The 19,431-nt window shown below is 38.6% G+C and overlaps 1 protein-coding gene and 1 pseudogene across 50 annotated transcripts in view; one reads left to right on the top strand and one right to left on the bottom strand.

Annotated features, from left to right (window-relative positions):
* Positions 1-19,431, bottom strand: part of NRXN1 (neurexin 1) — a 1,114,648-nt gene that overhangs the window by 655,691 nt on the left and 439,526 nt on the right. The gene's annotated exons all lie outside the window — the stretch shown is intronic.
* LOC106509822 (ribosomal protein uL24-like pseudogene) lies at positions 8,635-9,014 on the top strand (annotated as a pseudogene).

Raw genomic sequence — 19,431 nt, 5'->3', positions numbered from 1 at the left:
TACTTTTGTTCCAGGGAAGCCAACAATTATCCTTTAAACTCAATATGCTAAAAATGGAGATTCCAAGTTTTTTGGGTGACCATATGTTCTTACATTTCTAGGTCAGTCTTGATCAAATAGTCTCTTCCATGTAACCCATAAATACATTTGTACTCGTTAGCCCGTCTGTCCTGATTTTGTCGGTTTAGAAATGTGGTCACAGTGAGTGTTCTATTTATTTCCTACCAAGCATCCAACATTTATCTTTTAAGTTTAATGATATTTAAATTATCTTAGTTCTTTTCTGCAAAAAGGAAGGAACAAATGGACAGCTATTGGCAGAGAGTATGAATATGATGAACTATTCTTACTTTGACATCATATGACTTGGAAATGTACTAGTGGAGGAACGAGTTTCCCTCTGCTAAGTGAAGGGGTTCCTTTGACCTAAGGATGAAAAACCTAAATGAATGGGCCATCTAGGCTTGGTCACTGTCAATACTGTCACCATAGCTTGATATGTTGGGTCAATGCTTTAATCATAGTACACCTACATGAATGTGAAAGAGAGTTCTTAATCTCAGCCCCATGTACAAATGAAAAGGTCAATGTGTCAAACAAAAATAGTAAGTGAGAAAGTCTAGAATGTCCTTGAGCCTGGCATAAAGCCACAGGCTCATCGCTTCAGTTTGGCACTGTATTCCTTGAATAGAGTATGCAAACTTTTAGAGGAAATAGAAAATTCAAGGTCCTTAAGAATAAAACTACATACCTCACCCTCTTCCCACAGATTCTGAGCATTCTGGTTTGAGAAATAGTGGGCTACTAAGTGGTTAACCACATGGATTCCAGCATCAGACTTGGATTCAAGTCCTCAGTGCCACTTTGTAACTGAATGACTTTAAGCAAGTTAATTAAACTTTCTAAACACTGGTCTCTTCATATGTAAAACTGGGACTCCACTTATATGAGGTATCTAAAGTAGTCAAATTCATAGAAATAGAAAGTAGAATGGTGGTTAACAGATGCTTGAGAGGGGGAAACACAGAGTTGTCCATGACATGCAGAAATTCCTGAGCCAGGGAGGGAACCTGTGCCACAGCAGTAACACCTTAACATGCAAAGCCACCAGGGAACTCCCAATAGAGTTGAATGGATATAAAGTTTCAGGTTTGCAAGATGAGGAAATTCTGAAGATCTGTTATTGGACAATAAGACTATACTTAACATTCCTGAACTGTACATTTATGGTTAAGATGGTAAAGTTTATATCATGTGGGGTTTTTTTTAATCATAATTAACAACAACAACAGGAGTTCACATTGTGGCACAGTGGGGTTAAGGATCCAGCATTGTCTCTGCAGTGGTGCACGTTTGATCCCTGGCTCAGCTCAGTGGGTTAAGGATCTGGTGTTGCCATAGCTGTGGTGTAGGTCTCAACTGCAGCTTGGATTCCTGGCCTGGGAACTTCTATATGCCACTGAAAACACAAACAAACAAAAAAACCCCAAACTGAAACAATAACAACAACAAAAAAAACTGCGCTTAATTATAGTGAAGATTAAAATTTTGTAAATAAATGCAAAGTACTTTACACAGTACCCAGTATACTCAGTGTTCTTTATAGAACAGGTAGTGTTTTTTCAATGAAATAAAATTTTTTAAAATATTAAGCAAAGAGATTTATACTGACTTGTGGAATGATTTCCTTCTCTATTGGTGTGTTGGTTGTTGATGGAGCATCAGCGAAGAGAATCACTGAACCCATTCAAATGATTCATTCATACTGCCAACTATAGTGATGATCATGAGTCTAGTGCTTCAGCGAGCACAAAGCAGTCACCTGGGGAAGCACCATGTCCCAAGAGAGACCAGTCAGGTATACTTGGTAGCAAGCACTCAGCTACTCTGGTGGGCAATGACAGTTTCTAAACACCTCTGAGAGAGCCACACAGATTTTCTTCCTGTTGGATAAAATGGGCTAGCGACATGAGTGTTACCAGATGAGAAGCCATAGTCCTTCTCAAATGGATACCCCTGCCTCCCCCTGCCACTCCTGGGATCCAACTCCTCTCACTTATTTCGCTCTAGCCACACTGGCATTTGGGCTCTTTCTGGAACTCACCAGACCTTCTCATGCCTTACAGTTTGTTCTTGTTCTTGTCTCTGCCCAGAAGGAACTTCCTCAATGTAGTCAAGGGATCACTCCCTCATCTTCTTCAGGTTTTGTCTCCCATGTCACCTCAGTATAGAACTATGTGACAATCTTATATGAAAGTGCTACCCTCTTCTTCTCCTGGCACAGTGACTTTGATTTTTTTTTTTTAAGAACACATACTATCTATGAGTGAATTATATATTTTTAAATGTGTTTAGGGAGTTCCCATTGTGGCTTAGCGGTAATGAATCGAACTAGTACCCATGAGGATGCGGGTTCAATACCTGGCCTCACTCAGGGGGTTAAGGATCCAATCCGGCATTGTCATGAGCTGTGGTCGCAGGTGCAGTTCAGATCCCACGTTGCTGTGGCTGTTGTGTAGGCTGGCTACTGTAGCTCCGATCCGACCCCTAGTCTGGGAATATCCACATGCCATGGCTGCGGCCCTAAAAAGTGAAAGAAAAAAAAAAATTTGTTTAGTATCAGAGTATTTCCAGTAGTCAGTATAAGCACCATAAAGGTTAAAAAAAAAATCCTTTTATTCACTGCTGTATTCTGACATAGAATAATATCTAGTATGTAGTAGTATGAACATATTCAATATTTTTGAATGAATGAATGAATGATTAAATATATTGGCCAAAGCCTCATTTAATACAAAGCATCAATGATGTCTTAACCAAAAGAGTTCTCCTCACAGAGAACTAAGAAATATTACTTAGTCTAAATATTACTTAGACAGCATGCCGCTACTGAGTCATTTTATTTTAACCTCAAATTCCTTTCCACTTCAGTGGAAGAGAGTTTGTATATCTGTTTTGCTACCATTTCCATAATCAGAAGGTTTGGGGACACATAGAAGCTAATATTGCAACAGCTACTGAAGACAATTAGTGAATTTAGAGGTATAGGGTGATATTTAATAAAATGTTTTTAATAATGTATTCATTTATTTGAAAACAAAACATGTTATTGTAATTAGCTTTATAAAAATGCACCTTGGGTTCTTGGCTTATGCTAGATAAATCAAATATTTATAAATTCCATTATTATATTTTCATGTGGTACCAATGTATTGCTTCTGTTCTGTATTAGGAGAGAGAACTTCCAAAAAGAGAGTGTGAGCTAGAGAGAATTTACAACAGTGAGGTGAGCAACCTGGCTTCCAGTGCCAACTTTGTCTTCATTCAGCTCCATGACCTCAGACGACACACAATCTCTCCTTGTCTGGCTGTACAGAATGTGCTTCTCTAAGCTCCAGCTGTCTCATGGGAAATGAACGTATCAATCCTTGTTTCACCTATTTCACAAAGTTGCCTTGTAACTTTCGAAAATTGAGACTCACACCCCTGGAGATGTGCTACATGATGTTAGGTAGTTCAAAAATGTACTGAATTTCCAAGTTATATTTATTTGAATTTGTACTTGGAAGAAAAAAGTACAACTAGCATATTCAAGTTGTAATCTTATGGATAATATTATTTTAGGATGAGATTAATTGCCAAAGTAAGTTAAGTTGAAATATAAAATACTAAGTAAATGATAATATAGGTAATATGTAAATATGGCACAATTACGGAAGTGATATATAAACAACTGAGGTTTGGGAAAGTCTTGTGAGGATCAATTGTGATAATATTTGAATGTCCTTTTCAAAGTTACCATTGCCAATCAGGATAAGATGGTATTAGCATTAAACAAATATAAATGAAATAAAGTATTAAAATGATGAACTCTAGTCAGGGTTATCTTTTTTTTTAAGTGCCTACTTTGTCCTTGGCACTCAATAAAGACTCAGCATTTTACCCATAAGCAAAATCTCTCCAAACAAACCTGCTGTTAGCTGAGGTAAATCACAGCAAGCTCTTTCCCCATATCACACATCCACTCCATAAGACCATGCTCTGGGAAAGTTACTACTTTGGAAATGGCATCCATAATTCAATAAATATATGTATTTTTTTGAAAACCAAAAAGCAACCCCTGTGAGTGAGGAAGTTTCTTTTTTACATATTCCTCATGACCTACTATGCAGTATTGTGGAAAAATAGAATCAGAGCCTGATTGATCAATGTTGACTAATTTAAAAATAGCATAGTTAAACTCAAATAATAACTATAATATTGGGTTTTTCACAGAAAGGACTCAAAGAATCTGCACCACATGAAACCATATATTTTAATGAGAAGTATGCAGAATGTGTATAATCTGTTTAAAACTGTGAGTGCATAGATGATGCATGACAGAAAACCTGGAGTGCCTGCTGTCTGCCTCACTCTTCTTCACCAATTCCTTACCAAACAATATAACATCATTCAGACACAATATCTCTGTTTTAGTCTGTTTTCAGCTACTTACTGGCTTTTCTGCATTCACTTACCGATTTTCTCTGACTTAATTTTCTCAAACTAATCAGAAATTGACCCTATCTGCTATGAAAATAGACAAAGGTCTAACTGCTGATGGTTCTCTAGGCATGTATCTCTCTCACCTATTAGATGGTAACACCATGGGAAGTCAGAAACCATTCTGCTTTATTCGCTTTCACGTCCACAGTAACTGGCTTATAGCAGTTCTTCACAAATGGTGAGCAAATATATATACTGATGAACTGATGTATTTATGGAGCAGCTGTTAGATGCCAATTACTATGTAAGGCTCATTGTTGCTCAAGTATTGAGCATAATAAAGTGAATTTTAAAACTTCATGAGCTTTAAATCCCCTTGTAAATATTGAATGTTACAAAAGCATTTTTAGTTAATTCTTTAAATCACTAATTCACATACAGTTTCAAATGAGAGACATTAGATAAGTTCTCAATTGGAGATTTTTATCAAGATGTGGTACATATATACAATGGAATATTATTCAGCCATAAAAAATGAAATAATGCCATTTGCAGCAACTTGGATGGACCTAGAGATTATCATACTGGTGAAGTAAATCAGACAAATATCATAGGACATTACTTATATGTGGATACTAATAAAAATCATACAAAAGAACTTATTTATAAAACAGAAACAAACAGATTTTAAAACCAATCTTATGGTTACCATAGGTGAAACCACTGGGAGGAGGGAAGAATTGGGGGGATGGGAATATCATATACACACTACTGCATAAAATAGGTGACTAATGAGAACCTACCATGTAGCACAGGAAAATCTACTCAATATTTTGTAATAACCTAGATGGGAAAAAAGAATGGATGCACTTATATGTATGTATGACTGATTCACTTTGCTGTACACCTGAAACTAATGCAATACTGTAAGTCAACTATACTCCAATAAAATTTTAAAAATAAAATTAAAATTAAAAAAATAAGAATGGGATAACACTTTTTTAAAAGTTTGTATTTACTATTTAAAAAGATGGAATTTTACACTGTTGTGGTTATAAAATGTACTTGAACAATACATTCACTGTTTCTGTAGCTTTATGAAATGCTGGTTCTGTATAACCCTGTCTATGAACTACTTTCTGTGATACTGCTGTATCTATGAAACAATCCAGAGTATTCTGTTAGTATCCATAGCTTCCCCCCATGATCTAAACACTTTTACATTACTAACCCATGAGAGCACAGGACACTACATGGCATTCTCCTGGACAACTGGCATCAGCCCACTATACTCTAATTCCCTCTCCTGAATCAAGAGTGTCCTGTACCAAGTATGCTTTTCTTTCAAAAAAGCCTCTGCTTTTGGTGAATGGTTTTGACATAATAGTTGACAAAATATGTGGAAATGCTAGTGATCAACGTGCTGAAAAGAAGCAAAAAAAGTGTCCACAGCATTTTAGGGGTTCATCCAACAATCTGGTAGGGAGATAATAAAGCCAGTACTTTAAGGTCAGAGACTGAAGTTGTCCAACATTTTACCCCCAGTTCTAAGCTTGATTTCTAATAAAAAGTCACCACATAATGTGTTTGATGAGTGGATAAGGGGAAAAATAGATACAAAAGGTAGGAAGGACTATTCAGTATAAAGAGTCTGAAGCCCTCTGTCTTTTTGTAAATAGGACAGTGTGTGTATACACACACACACACACACACACACACATTTGAGTCAGATATTTAAGGGAAGATAGAATGCAATCTGCAGAAAGGAGAAAGTAGGACAAAAGATGATAGTGACAAACGAAATGTATATCCAGGGAAGTTCTGGGTTATCTAATTTTAATTATCACGATGCCTATGATTTCATTGCTCCTTGATGTTTCACCAAGTCTTATTCCAGTTCCCTCCCCTGCTATTATGATTCTTTTCCTGCACTCACGGGCTCTTCCTCAGGGGGCTGACATCAGTGAGATCTCTGTGCTGTGCTGGGGAGAGGGAATCTGCTAGGTGGGAGAGAGCACTTATCTCATCCTTCAGCAAATGCCCCCAAAGCTGAGCCTGGAAACATGCCCCAGTCTGCCTGCTAAACATAAGTCAAGCGCCCTTCAGCAAAGATTCAGGCTTGGCTTCCTTCCCTTGGCTATTAAGCTCCATTCCCACAGAATTACTACATGTCTGATGCTTATAAAACCCTTTGTGTGAATCTCAGACAGTTATTTTTTCAGATCCAAATTTCGACCTTGGTTAGGCAGGCCCCAAATCCCTTTCAACCCTGCTCCTGGCAGTGAAGGTCCAGGAACACATAATAAAGAGGGGATAAGAATAACATCTGCAGCTCAGTGACCGCTTATTATGGGCCAATCACTGTGCTAAACTCTTTGAATGCAGCATCTCATTTAATCCCCACCATAAGCCCTGCCTGCTAGCTACAATGATTACTCCTATCACCTCTATTTTACAGATGAAATAAAGAAACTTGTTCAAGGTACACAACCACTAGGTATTAAAGCCAGATTTGAGACTCTAGCAGTCAATTTATAGTTTTCAAGGGCAAGGGCAAATGACACTAGAAACATATAAATAGGCTTAATAGTGTAAAAGCTGCCAAGCCAGCTCATAAACTGATACTTGTTACAGCCTGCCCACCCCAGAAGAAAGAGGGTCATGCTTCTTCACACACTTATGTAGCAAGTATATGATCCAAGAGAGCTTCTGTGAGGCACTACAGATGTTCTAACAGTAATGGCACAATGGTAGAGGTGGGACAGGTGACTTTGGAAATAGAACTTGCTGTCAGTTTGGGATAGGTGACTTTGGAAACAGAACTTGCTCTTAGTTCAGGCAGCAAAGAGCACAATGACTTCCAGGCTCTCTCCTTAACCAGGGTAGAGAGAAGAGGCCACAGGTTTCAGAGCATAGACTGTCCATCTCTAAAGACTGTGTCATCTGTTGCAGCAAGCTTGACCCTTCAGATGCTCTTTTTTTGGGGGATGGGGGCGGTGCCGGAGGCGTGCAGAACTCCCCCAGGGCCAGGGATAAAACCCAAGCCACAGCAGCAACAACAGAGACCTTAACTGCCAGGCCACCAGGGAAATCCCTGGATTTAAAAAAAAAAAAAAACAGGAAACTAGTTCAGTGTAAAAGTTGCTCCTTGTGACAAATACTTGTGTGTGGTGTGTGCATAACTACAGAGGAATTTAGAGAAAAAAAAAAAAACCTGGGAGAAAAATTCAAGTGGAAAAGACAAAACTGGCATGAAAACACCAGCATCAGGAAGTCTGTCACAAAGATGGAGAAGCAGAGCAGGTTCCTGGGGCACTTTATTGAGGCAGGCATGCCAGCCAAAAGGGCCAAGATCAGTGTAGTGATCAAGAGCTGCCAGTCCTAAAAAGTCCCTGGCCTGGGCCAAATGAGCATATTCTTTCTCCCCCCTTCCCCTTGACACTCTGCCATCAATCATTTCAAAATGAAATTATCTAAGAGTAGATTGTTTGTGCCATTTATCTGAACAGAACCATCAGTTTTTGATCAAATGTTATTTCTTATGAGTCCTATAAACTGAAGCATGAGTAGGTAAATAACTGCTGTGTGGGATAACTAAGGGGAACTGGCATTTTGTTGTTTTGTTTTGTTTTGTTTTGTTTTAGGGCCACATCCTTGGCATGTGGAGGTTCCCAGGCTAGGGGTCGAATCAGAGCTGTAGCCGCTGGCCTACACAGGAACATGGCTACAGCAACATGGAATTCAAGTCATGTCTATGACCTAGAGCACAGCTCATAGCAATGCCAGACCCTTAACCCACTGAGCAAGGCCAGGGATCAAACCTGTATTCTCACCGATCCTAGTTAGATTCATTTCCACTGAGTCACAATGGAAACTGCAAGGGGAATGATTTTTATGTGAACACTCTAGAGATGTTTAGAGAATTTTTTTTCATTCCAATCAGCCCAGCTCTATCTCAGTGCTTCTGTAGACAGAACATGAGCCCATAGGGCCTATGTCACCTAGTTCCAGCAGAAATAAGTACGATATACTTAAAGGACACTGACTTTACAAGTATATCCATTTCTCCCATAATTTCTCTATTTTTAAAATAATACAACCATGCAGCATGAAAAATATAGTAAGACTGCTGAAGTGCCAGTGACCAAAATGAAGTTCAATCCCTTTGTGACTTCTGACTGAAGTAAGAACTGTAAAAAGGCACATCAGCGCCCACCCACATTACAAGAAGATTAGGTCTTCCCTTCTTCCCAAAGATCTGATGCAGAAGTACAGTCCCATCTATGCCCATCATCTGAAAGGATGAAGTTCAGGATGTGCAGGAGCACCGCAAAGGGCAGCAAATTAGCAAAGTAGTCCAGATTTCCAAGAAGAAATATGTCATTTACACTGAACCAGTTGCAGCAGGAGAAGTCTAATGGCACAACTGTCTATGTGGGCATTCACTCCAGCAAGGTGGTCATCACTAGGCTAAACTTGACAAAGACTGCAAAAAATCCTTGAGGGTAAAGCCAAATCTTGCCAAGTAGGAAAGGAAAAGGGCAAATATAAGAAAGAAGGTACAGGAATAATCTTATATACAACTTTCATTAAAAACTGTTAAAATTAAATTAAAAATATAGTATATGGGAGTTCCTGCTGTGGCTCAGTGAAAAGAATCCAACTAGTACCCATGAGGATGCGGGTTTGATCCCTGGCCTCACTTAGTGGGTTGGGATTGCTGAGAGCTGTGGTGTAGGTTGCAGCCGAGGCTTGGATCCTGAGTTGCTGTGGCTATGACACAGGCCAGCAGCTGTGGCTCCAATTAAGCCTAGGAACTTCCATATGCCACAGATGTGGCCCTAAAAAAGCAAAAAAAAAAAAAAAAAAAAAAAAAAAAAAGTATGTATACATATACACACAGCAAGACAGCAACATATTCAACTTTTGTCTTTAATACTATCAGTTTTAAAAAAATGTGACTCATAAAATAAGATTTACATGGTAGAAAGGAAAATGTCTTAGAAATCAAATAGATGCAAATATAATTTCATGTTTTTGGAGTAGATCTGATATCCACGGTAGATAGTTCTAACAGCATAAATTTTGTTGCATTAATTGCACAATGTAATTTTACCTATTGTTTCCAAAGGGGAAAGTAACCAAAATTCCCTTGACTTCTGTAGTAACATCTATGTTTTGGCCATGTTTTAGAGATTAAAGGAAATTTTTAAGTGGCAAGTGATAGATGTTCTTATATTTGTTTATGCTGTTGGAAACATGCTATTGAATGAGACATAACATATGAGAAACATTAAATAAAAACAGATGTTATTATACACTTGAAGTTGTAAGGCAATGATACAGTTGACATCCCAGCCTGTGAAATACATGAAAAGATATTTTTAAAAAGGTAAAAACTGTGAAAAGGAAACATGAATAAATAGTGACACATTCTTTTAAAATTAGCAATCTGAGACAATAATTGCAGTGTTTCAGAGCTCAAGATCTTTCCAAACTGATAAAGTATATTTGCACTTATAAAAGTATGTTTACATTCCCTTAGTTTTGTATTTCATATTTGATTACCAAGGTAGATGATGACATATAGTCATACTACGTAAAGTGAAACTTTATTCATATGTCTACAAATTTTCTTTGTCCTAAAAAAATAAAAATACGCATTAGAATTATCTGGCAACCTTCAACAATCATAGGCATCTGTGTTGGAGTGTTGTAAAGGGAGCCCTTTGCTCCAGGTCGTTAGACATGGAGAAAGGATTCTGAAAACTGTGTTAGATGTGGTAATGTGTGCTGTGCTAAAAGAGACTCATTAAGCCAAAAAATAAAGCCTTTTAAGACAGAGCTGAGGCTGGAGAAAAGAGCTGACACATGTCTTTCCCTCAAGATCCACAGAAATGGTATAAATGGGCTGTGTGTTACTTAATCATTGAAACAATTATTTGTGTTTATGTTTTGTGTTTAACTCCATTCAGTCTAGTTAGTACCACCTGAATCCAAAAAAAAAAAAAAAAAAAAGTACTAAACCTGGGGGTTTCTCATTTTCCCTCCTCTCCATCTTAGAGTCCTCATCTCGCCTCTCCCTCCCAACCTCTCTCAACATTAAAGACCCTCAGACTGTTCATGGCTGACCCCTTCATCAATGCTTAATATCCAATTCATTTGTTCAGTTGACCTGTATTTTGTGCCTATGCCCAAGCTACTCTCCAAGTACTAAAAGGGATTCTATGTGAATAAGAGAAAACCTCTGCTCAGAAGTAACAAACAAAAATGATGAATATCCAGTTGAGGCCCTATTTGCACATCCAGGTTAGAAATCCTGGTACAGTGGGGAGATTGAGCATCAGGTGTTATTTTTATGAGGTCCTAGTGGCCATCTAGACTGAAATATAAAGGGCTTTGGAAATGATGGTGAGACCCTAGGGTGCTGAGTTTAAGACACTCAACCAAGTAAGAATAGTATTCTAGACTGTGATTTGATTTGATAGAAATTATGTTCTGAGTCTTGAAAGCAGGAAAGAACTTGGTCTATAATTAATTGTTTTGAGATATAAGAGGTGCTTTAAGGGTGACTCAGTTGTTCTCTGTACTATTTTTTTTTTTCTTTCTTTCTTTCTTTTTTTTTTTTCTTTTCAGATAGTAGGGCATGTTCCAAATTCTTTGACTATGATTTATAGGCCAGAGTAAGAAAAAAGGCCCCTTCACCCCTTCTCTCCAATTCCTCACCCCACTGCTGTTGCAAGGGAGGGAAGCACCTTAGCAAGGGTGGCAGGGTTAGCATTTGAGTCTCTGAGAATGAATAGTTCTCTCTGACAGGCAAATGTAAGATTAACGGAAAGAGATCAAGGAACAGCACCCATGGTGGTTCCAGGAAGACTGGAAAGGCCCCCTCAGAGAATGCACATCACTTGGAATTTTGACAGAGGAAGGGAGGAGCTGAGGGGACAGGCATCCCTTTTTCAAGTAAAGGCTTGGAGTCCAGCATTATTCTAATTTCCACTGCTATCATTAGCTGTGTTCCCCTCCAGCCTATTGTGCATGAAGAAATGAGGCCCAAGTGCCGAAATAATGCAAACACATAAATAAAGGCCATAAAAGAAGAAGAAGCAACATACTATAGAAGCTATTATCTTTCTGGCATATTCAATTTCTCTCTCCTAATGTCTCCATAAAACTCTTGTAGTGATTTGTGTAAGAAAACTAACTTTTCAAAAGCATATTTATTCCCAAGTAGATTAGAACTGATTTTCTCATTTGTTTTGATTTCACAGTTATGATCAGGAGTTAGAAACTTCCTTTCAGCATTAGACTTCTCCCATCAATAGACCAAAGGGTCTATCTCTCTTCTGTCCATTGCCAAATCTCTTAAAAAAAAAAAAAAAAAAAAAAAACCTGCTTCTAATCTCTTCACTGTTCACTTTTTCCTTAACTTCTTGCAATTTGAGTCCTTAGGACCATTGCTCTTTCAGAGTTGCCTCCATCATTTTTCTCAGCTCCATGTCTTTTCTCAGATCTCCCATGTCTTTTACAGTAATTGGTATTATTATTCATAATATATACCATACTATTCAAAATGCTTCTATTTTATTGGAGCATCTCCTCTATGGGCTTCAAGGTTGACATACGCTGTCTTAAACTATCAAAATAACCCTTTGTTATCTTCTCTCATTCTGACAAAAACTCACACACAAAGAGATTGTACAATTATCAGCAGTGCTGGACTCAGAATGCAAGTGCAGATTTGTCTAACTCAAGAGCCTTACCCCTCTACACTCTTTCATTGTGTCTAGATTGGAATGCTGTGTAATTCACAATTTCATAACAACTACTAGAAATGGCTCGGCCAGGTCAAAATTACAAAGAAAAAGCTTTGTTTCTAGTGGAACAGATGGTGAACTTCACCAGTTCTCCCTGGAAGGAAAGACCCATCTGGCCATCTGGTTTGGAAGCCTTCAGGGGCCCCACCTACACAGGACAGTGCAGTAAGGATTCCCCTAGTCTGTCTGGAAGAAGAGTCCTATTGGATTGCTCCTCAGGTCTTTAAAAGGCCTATGGGGAATCTCCTAAGACTTGATTCTTAACAAGCAAAGTCATAAGGAGGGTTCTGCCTTGGGGAGTGTCTTGTCTCTGTCCTTGGCTGGATCTGGCTCTTTGTCCTAGTCGCCTCAAATGAGAATAATCCTCTAGCTATATCCCAATCCCTTAAACCTTTGACTCATGTGTCAGCAGGCTTGGCTTGATGTCTATGATCTGCTGCAGCAGCCCAAGAATCTACTTTCTTCTCCAGCATAAGGCTTCTCTGCAGCTGTCGCCTCCTGTGGTCTGAGGTGCCATTAGTTTATTGCCCTAGACTCTGGGATATATTGCTTCTCTCTGACCTCTTCTCTTCTCTGTCCTTTCCTTGACTTTATTTCTTAATATGGGCACCTTGCAAGGCTCTGGTGGTTCCATTCTCTCCCTGTCTCTCCTCCTTACCTTCCCAGATGGGCACATCCATTCCCAAATCTTCAATACCTCCTCCATGTTAAAGGCTCCTAATCTTTCTCTTGAGTACCTGTTGTGCATTCCATAGGAGCATAGGAGCCTCTCTTCAGGCTTTTCAGGCACAAAATAGATTTTCTTGTTTGCAAGGAAACTAGCAGCCAGTGCATACTTGCAATGCAGCTCAGTGTTCAGTACATGTTTTTGAACAAGCAAATGAGTGAGTCTCCTCCTGTCTTCCCTCATTACCTTTCCCAATGAGCATGTCCATTTTCAAAGCTTTAATACAATCTCCATATCAATTTGTTGAACAAATAAATGAATGAGTTTAAAACAAAACTTATTTTTTCATCTTTATGCGACACTCTCCCTGCCGCTGCCCTGAAACAGGTTTTAGAATCAGATTGAATTAGTTTGAAATTTTGTTCAATATACTAATAGGATGAAGCCTCAGGCAAATTACTTAGCTTTCCTGAGCCATCTCCCAAGGGGGGGAAAATCACAGAGAATAATGATTACTCTACTTGTTTATTATGAAGATTAAGTACTGTGTGTAAAATATCTTGGTGCCAGCCATGTTCATAGGTATCAACTCTAATTCCTAACTCTCCTAAAGGTACATTAAGTATCTCATTTAAACCTCACAAATACCTCATGAGGTACTTTTACATCTCTACTTTATAAATGAGGTGATGAAGCAACAGGGACAAAATGTGACTCACTTGCACCAAGTCATAGCAAAACCAAGTCCCAGGTGGTATATTCCTCCGGGACACACAATAAACCACCTCACTCTTAGATTATAAGCTCCCTTGAAGATAGGATTCACCTTATAAAAACTGATAAACCAAAATGGCTCCAAACAAAATGAGTCTTCAGAAGGGGATCAAAAACACAGAAGAAACAAACAAATATGTTTTACCTTTTGAAATCTGACCTCCTACTTTGATGGTAAGCTATTTCAGGGAAAAGTTTCTGTATCTGTCACAAAGCTAAGTGCAACATACTTAAAAAAATCATGACTTAAAGATTATGGTATAATAGGAATTCCAGTTGTGGCTCAGTGGGTTAAGAACCCAACTAGTATCCATGAGAATGTGGTTCGATCCCTGGCCTCACTGAGTTAGTTAAAGGTGTATTGCCATAAGCTATGGTGTAGTTCACAGATGCGGCTTGGATCTGGCATTGCTGTGGCAATGGTGTGGGCCAGCAGCTGCATCTCTGATTTGACCCCTAGCCTGGGAACTTCCATATGCTACAGGTGCAGCAGTAAAAAAAAAAAAAAAAAAAAAAAAAAAAAAAAAAGATAAAATTTTTTAAAAAGATTATGGTGTAATAAAGAAAATACACTTGGTGATGCTCTTCCAAAGATATCAGGGGGTGGATGTTGCATTAAGATAAGTAGAAATGAGGAAGAGAATTAATGAGGAAGAGAATTAATTCACAGCAAACATGCTTCAGTGAAAGTTGTATGAGTCAACATCCTAGAAACCAAGTGATAATTTCTTCATCAGAAGAGGGAATACATGATTGAGAAATATGTCTTGCTAATTGGGGTTGAAGCAATTGCACTTGATGAAAAGAAAATCATCAGAAATGGTTTGATGTTTTCTGTAAGAAGCTAGAAAATGCATTATAATTCCAGTTGTGGATAGAAATTTAATGCATTTTAAACAGGGTAGGAAGGGTGAATAATTGTTTTGTCGGGGGTGGAGTGGATTTTAGGCATCTCAATAACTATAAACCTAATTGAAGGAGAGCAGAAAGGCATATCAGAAATTGGAGGATGCAAAATCAAATAGAGGAAAGCAGATTGATTGCTTATATGAGAAATTAATATCGCATATTGCTTAGACGAAGCTTTAGATTAAATGAACAAAAATAATAATTTAGAAGAGATGTACCTGACTCCAAAATCAAGAAGAACTGCTCAAATACAGCAGGTGGTTGAAAAACTTGAAAAACAAAATACTGAACTTTTTTTTTTTTTCAAAAATAAGAACACAGAAGAGTTCCCATCGTGGCACAGCTGAAACAAACCCGACTAGGAACCATGAGGTTGCGGGTTGGATCCCTGGCCTCACTCAGTGGGTTAAGGATCTGGCGTTGCTGTGAGCTGTGGTGTAGGTCACAGATGTGGCTTGGATCTGGCAATGTTGTAGCTCTGGCGTAGGCTGGCGGCTACAGATCCAATTAGACCCCTAGCCTGGGAACCTCCACATGCTGTAGGTGCAGCCGTAGAAAAGACAAAAAAAGACAAAAAACAAAAACAAAAACAAACAAGCAGAAATAAGGTTCTGGAGGAATAAGAGAAGTGTGACTTTTCTTCAACAGCTCTTAAACTTTTCTGTTATATGATGGCAGATAAGAAATGCAAGGTTAATTTGAGAGGTAGTCATAGAATCATGGGGTCATTAAAGTTCTAGTTAGAATAAGAAAAGAGAAACATGACATGAAAGATACTGGCATTTGAAAACCTGACAATGGGAAAATGCCTTCTCATATTCTAAGTTTATCTGTAAATGAAAATTAGAGGAAAGATGTGCTTCTACCAACATGGTTATTGAGAGGATCAAATATACCCAACTTATTAGAAACACCTTTGCAAATAGCAACAACAATAACAATAACACCATCACCACCACAACAACAGTTTGGGGAAAAATCACTTAATCTAGCTGTGCCTTAGTTTCCTCACTTGTGTAATTAGACTTTGTTTCCCCTAACCACTATGATATACACTGCTATAATTTCTTCTGATGCTAACACTTGATGTTTCTTTACCTAAGAAAGAAAATATAGGTAGATTAAATCAGAGTGCTGCAAGGATCCAAAACACTTAGGCATTTGAGAATTAAACTCTTGGATCTGTTCTTCAAATTGTGCGATAGTAAGTTTGATGGTCTTGCTAGACACATGGGTTTTGGGATGCTACTAGAACAACAGAAACTCTGATGAATGGGGTCTGACATAGGATGTCAAAGGCTTGAGCTAATTCAAGTGATTACAGGATTAACTTTCAGAAATCATGACCTTGACTTCTGCAATGCAATTCTAAGAAAAACGGTTAAGAAGTTCCAAAATGGTCAGCTTGGAAAGTGATTAAGAGTAGGAAGAATGGAGAGAAGAGTCTGAGATTTGAAATTAAGCCACATATTTTCTTTAAAAAAATTCATGATAATTTTACACCTGTTTTAAGTAGACTCTCATAAGTTTATATAGTGTTGACCTGAAGGATTTAAAAACCACTTCAATTTAGTTAGAGTCTGCCAAGCCTGCACATTATAGATTAGAGTATATTTAAATACCATGAAAATGTACTGCTGCATAAGATAGGCTTAGCTCCTTTGCTCTGAGGCAATTTTATCTCACTGGTTAGCCTGACACAAACCAGGGGTTATCAAACAGAACTATGACATCTTTGACACCTGTGCTGCTCACTGGTTCCATGAAGTTAGGGAAGGAATCAATACTAACATGGAAGCTGGTAGAAGGGGATGTATTGTAAAAGAATCTGGACCGAGAATCATAAGGCCTATTTCTCTACCCAGCTCTATTAATGGGTAACAATAAGGCCAAAACATGCCTCTTCAGTTCTCCCTTCATTTTGAATTGGACTAAATTATACCATTTTTCCTTTTTCTTTAAAATTGTATGGCCGTATGGAAAAGGCTGGGAATCTGGCCACAGTTTAATGGATTCCACCGTTTTCATCCAGTTTGGGAAATTCATCAACTAAGTGGCACAGAAAATACAGACAACACATGTTCTATATTGAACATGGGATCTTGGGACCAAAACCAAAAAGTATAACATTCCAGGTTTATGGATGGGAGAGAGAGAGTAAACAGCTTTCCCTGCCTCTTCTTCAGACCAGGTTTTGGCATTCTGGAAAATTTCACTGAAGCCTAGATTAAATCAGGTCTCCTATTTTTTCTTTCAAGCTCCACAGCCGTCCCTTGTTTTTATGTTTATCTTTCAAAATCTCCTCACCATTCAAAATTTTCTTCTTCAAAGCATCATGCACCTTCTTATAATTGCTCTTATTTAATTTTTTTTTTCTTTTTTAGGACCACTCCCATGGCATATGGAGGCTCCCAGGCTAGGGGTCTAATCAGAGCTGTAGCTGCTGGTCTATGCCAAAGCCACAGCAATGCCAGCTCCAAGCCGCATCTGCGACCTATACCACAGTTCACTGCAACGCCAGATCCTTAACCCACTGAGCAAGGCCAGGGATCAAACCCGCAACCTCATGGTTCCTAGTCGGATTCATTAACCACTGCACCATGACGGCGACTCCTTATTTTTAAATTTTTTATACATTATTTTTCCCACTAGGAAAGAGGATTATCAAAAAGCTTCCTTCCTCCGCTCCTAACCAAATTGTTGGAGGTTCAGATACACTTCCTATTCTTCACAGAATGAAAGGGAATATGGGTTCTGGCGAAGAAGGAAGCAGACAACAATAACCCAGAAGCAGAATAAAGCATTTTTTGAATCTCATCCATCTCTTCTACTGGTACTTTCACCTCCTCCCACACTTACACACTGCTCAGCATGTGTGATCATAGTACCAGCTGCAGAGATGGTTCCTCCCTCTGACTTCTCTTCTTTAATGGAGTTCAGCCCTAGAGCCAGGAGGGATAGACCCGTATGAGAATCTTTCCTTCACAGAGCAGAAGACATAGTGGGCTTCTGATATCTCCCTGGTCCATGTTAAAAATTTCCAGTCTAAAACTTTCCTCATATCCAGTCCCTAAGTAATATAATTCTTAAAATCTACTATCTGGCAGAGACCTCTCATCTGTTCATATATACCACTCTCCCTCCTAGAATCAAACTGCTATTTAAAAATAAACTCCAAGGCAATGACACACAGAGCCCATCCTTCCCCCTTTGCTAGAATACAAGGAGGTATATAGCAGTGGAAGCATGTCCAGTGTTTTGAATTTTTTAAAACACTGGGTGTTTTGATCAAATGCCCTGTGACTGGAGTGTGGGACTAGCTACAGGTTTAAAGAAATGAACCCTGTTTGATTGAAAACCATAAAACTTAATGAGAATGCTGGGCTCCAAGGATCAAAGCTAGTAGTTGCCTCACGAAGGCTTCCAGGGCCTGGGCAGAGAAAAACTTAAATGTGTACTGCTTTTTGATAATCTGATTCTGGAGGCTTTGTCCAACTTTCCTTAAGGGTGAGGCGAGGAAGAAAGAAAGAAAATAAATAAGCTAAACAGGCAGATAGAAATCTCTTTCAACCCACATTTTGTCTTAGATTTTAGGAGTATTTTGTTTGTTGTTTTGTCTTGGCTTTGATCAGGGAGGTGGTGGTGGAAAAAAAAAAACTTATCTTATCTTTTGAGGATAATGAAGGTCCTTCAGAGTGAAATGTTAGAACCTTTTTGACTAGAGGACTTTTGAGAATAGGACTTTCAGATAGCTTTATGTGAAAAATGCTTATCTGTCTTTGCAACCGCTACTACAGGAAAGGTTTTACTTCAGAACATAAACCTTATTGTAGGAATGGACTTTAAAGTATACAAAGCTTAATCCTCTCACTTGACAGATGAAAAACCCAGTGCTCAGAGAGGTTAAGTAAAATGCACTGGGCTACACTTCACATAGGCTGGCCAACTTTCAGAGTTGCACAGTCCAAAACATCAAAAACGGCATTCCGGGAAGCTGGTTTTCTTGCTTCCTTCATGCTGCCCACTGCCCTTAGTCCCCATTCCTTTGAGCTCCGATCTGAGGAAAAATATCTGCTTTGATTTCTTTGTTTTGGTAGAAATATATAGACTTATTTTGTGTTGGTATTTGTGATTCTTCTTCTCCAAAACTCATCAAGTCACCTGAATTCTACCTTTGAGGTCCCTCCAGGCTGTTTGTTATTCCCCATTCTTCCCTTGCCATAGATCAACCTTTATCATCTCTCCCTTGATCTGTTTCAGTTTCTTCTTTTATAAACTAGAGGCTTAGGGTCTTTCCAACCTTCATTCATATTAAACCCTGACTCTAGCACAGACCTTTCAAGAAGTAACCATGGCACTTCATAACAAACAGCAGTTTTTGCTAAAGATCTTGCATCATTTGCACCTGTATTAGTCCAGGGAGTTCCCTTTGTGGATCACAGGGTTAAGTACCTGACTGGTATACATGAGGATGCAGGTTTGATCTCTGGCCTCACTCAGTGGGTTAAGGATCCAGCGTTGCTGTGATTTGAGGTGTAGGTCACAGATGCAGCACAGATCTGGAATTGCTGTGGCTGTAATGTAGGCCAGCAGCTGCAGCTCCGATTCATCCCCTAGCCTGGTAACTTCCATATGCCTTAGGGGCAGTCCTTAAAAAAATAAAAAAAAAAATAAAAAAAAATAAGTAAGTCCACTGCAAAATCAGAGACTATAGGAACAGGGATCTGCAGTTTTATAAACTCTCAAATGATTCTCCTACACAAATCTTTCAACCATTGG

The sequence above is a fragment of the Sus scrofa genome, chromosome 3 (genome assembly GCF_054392235.1).
Source record: "Sus scrofa isolate SSC_HxYL_T2T_F1_AM1 chromosome 3, Sscrofa_HxYL_maternal_Yorkshire_Landrace_v2.0, whole genome shotgun sequence".
NCBI lineage: Eukaryota > Metazoa > Chordata > Mammalia > Artiodactyla > Suidae > Sus > Sus scrofa.
This window is presented reverse-complemented; position numbering and strand designations above follow the sequence as displayed.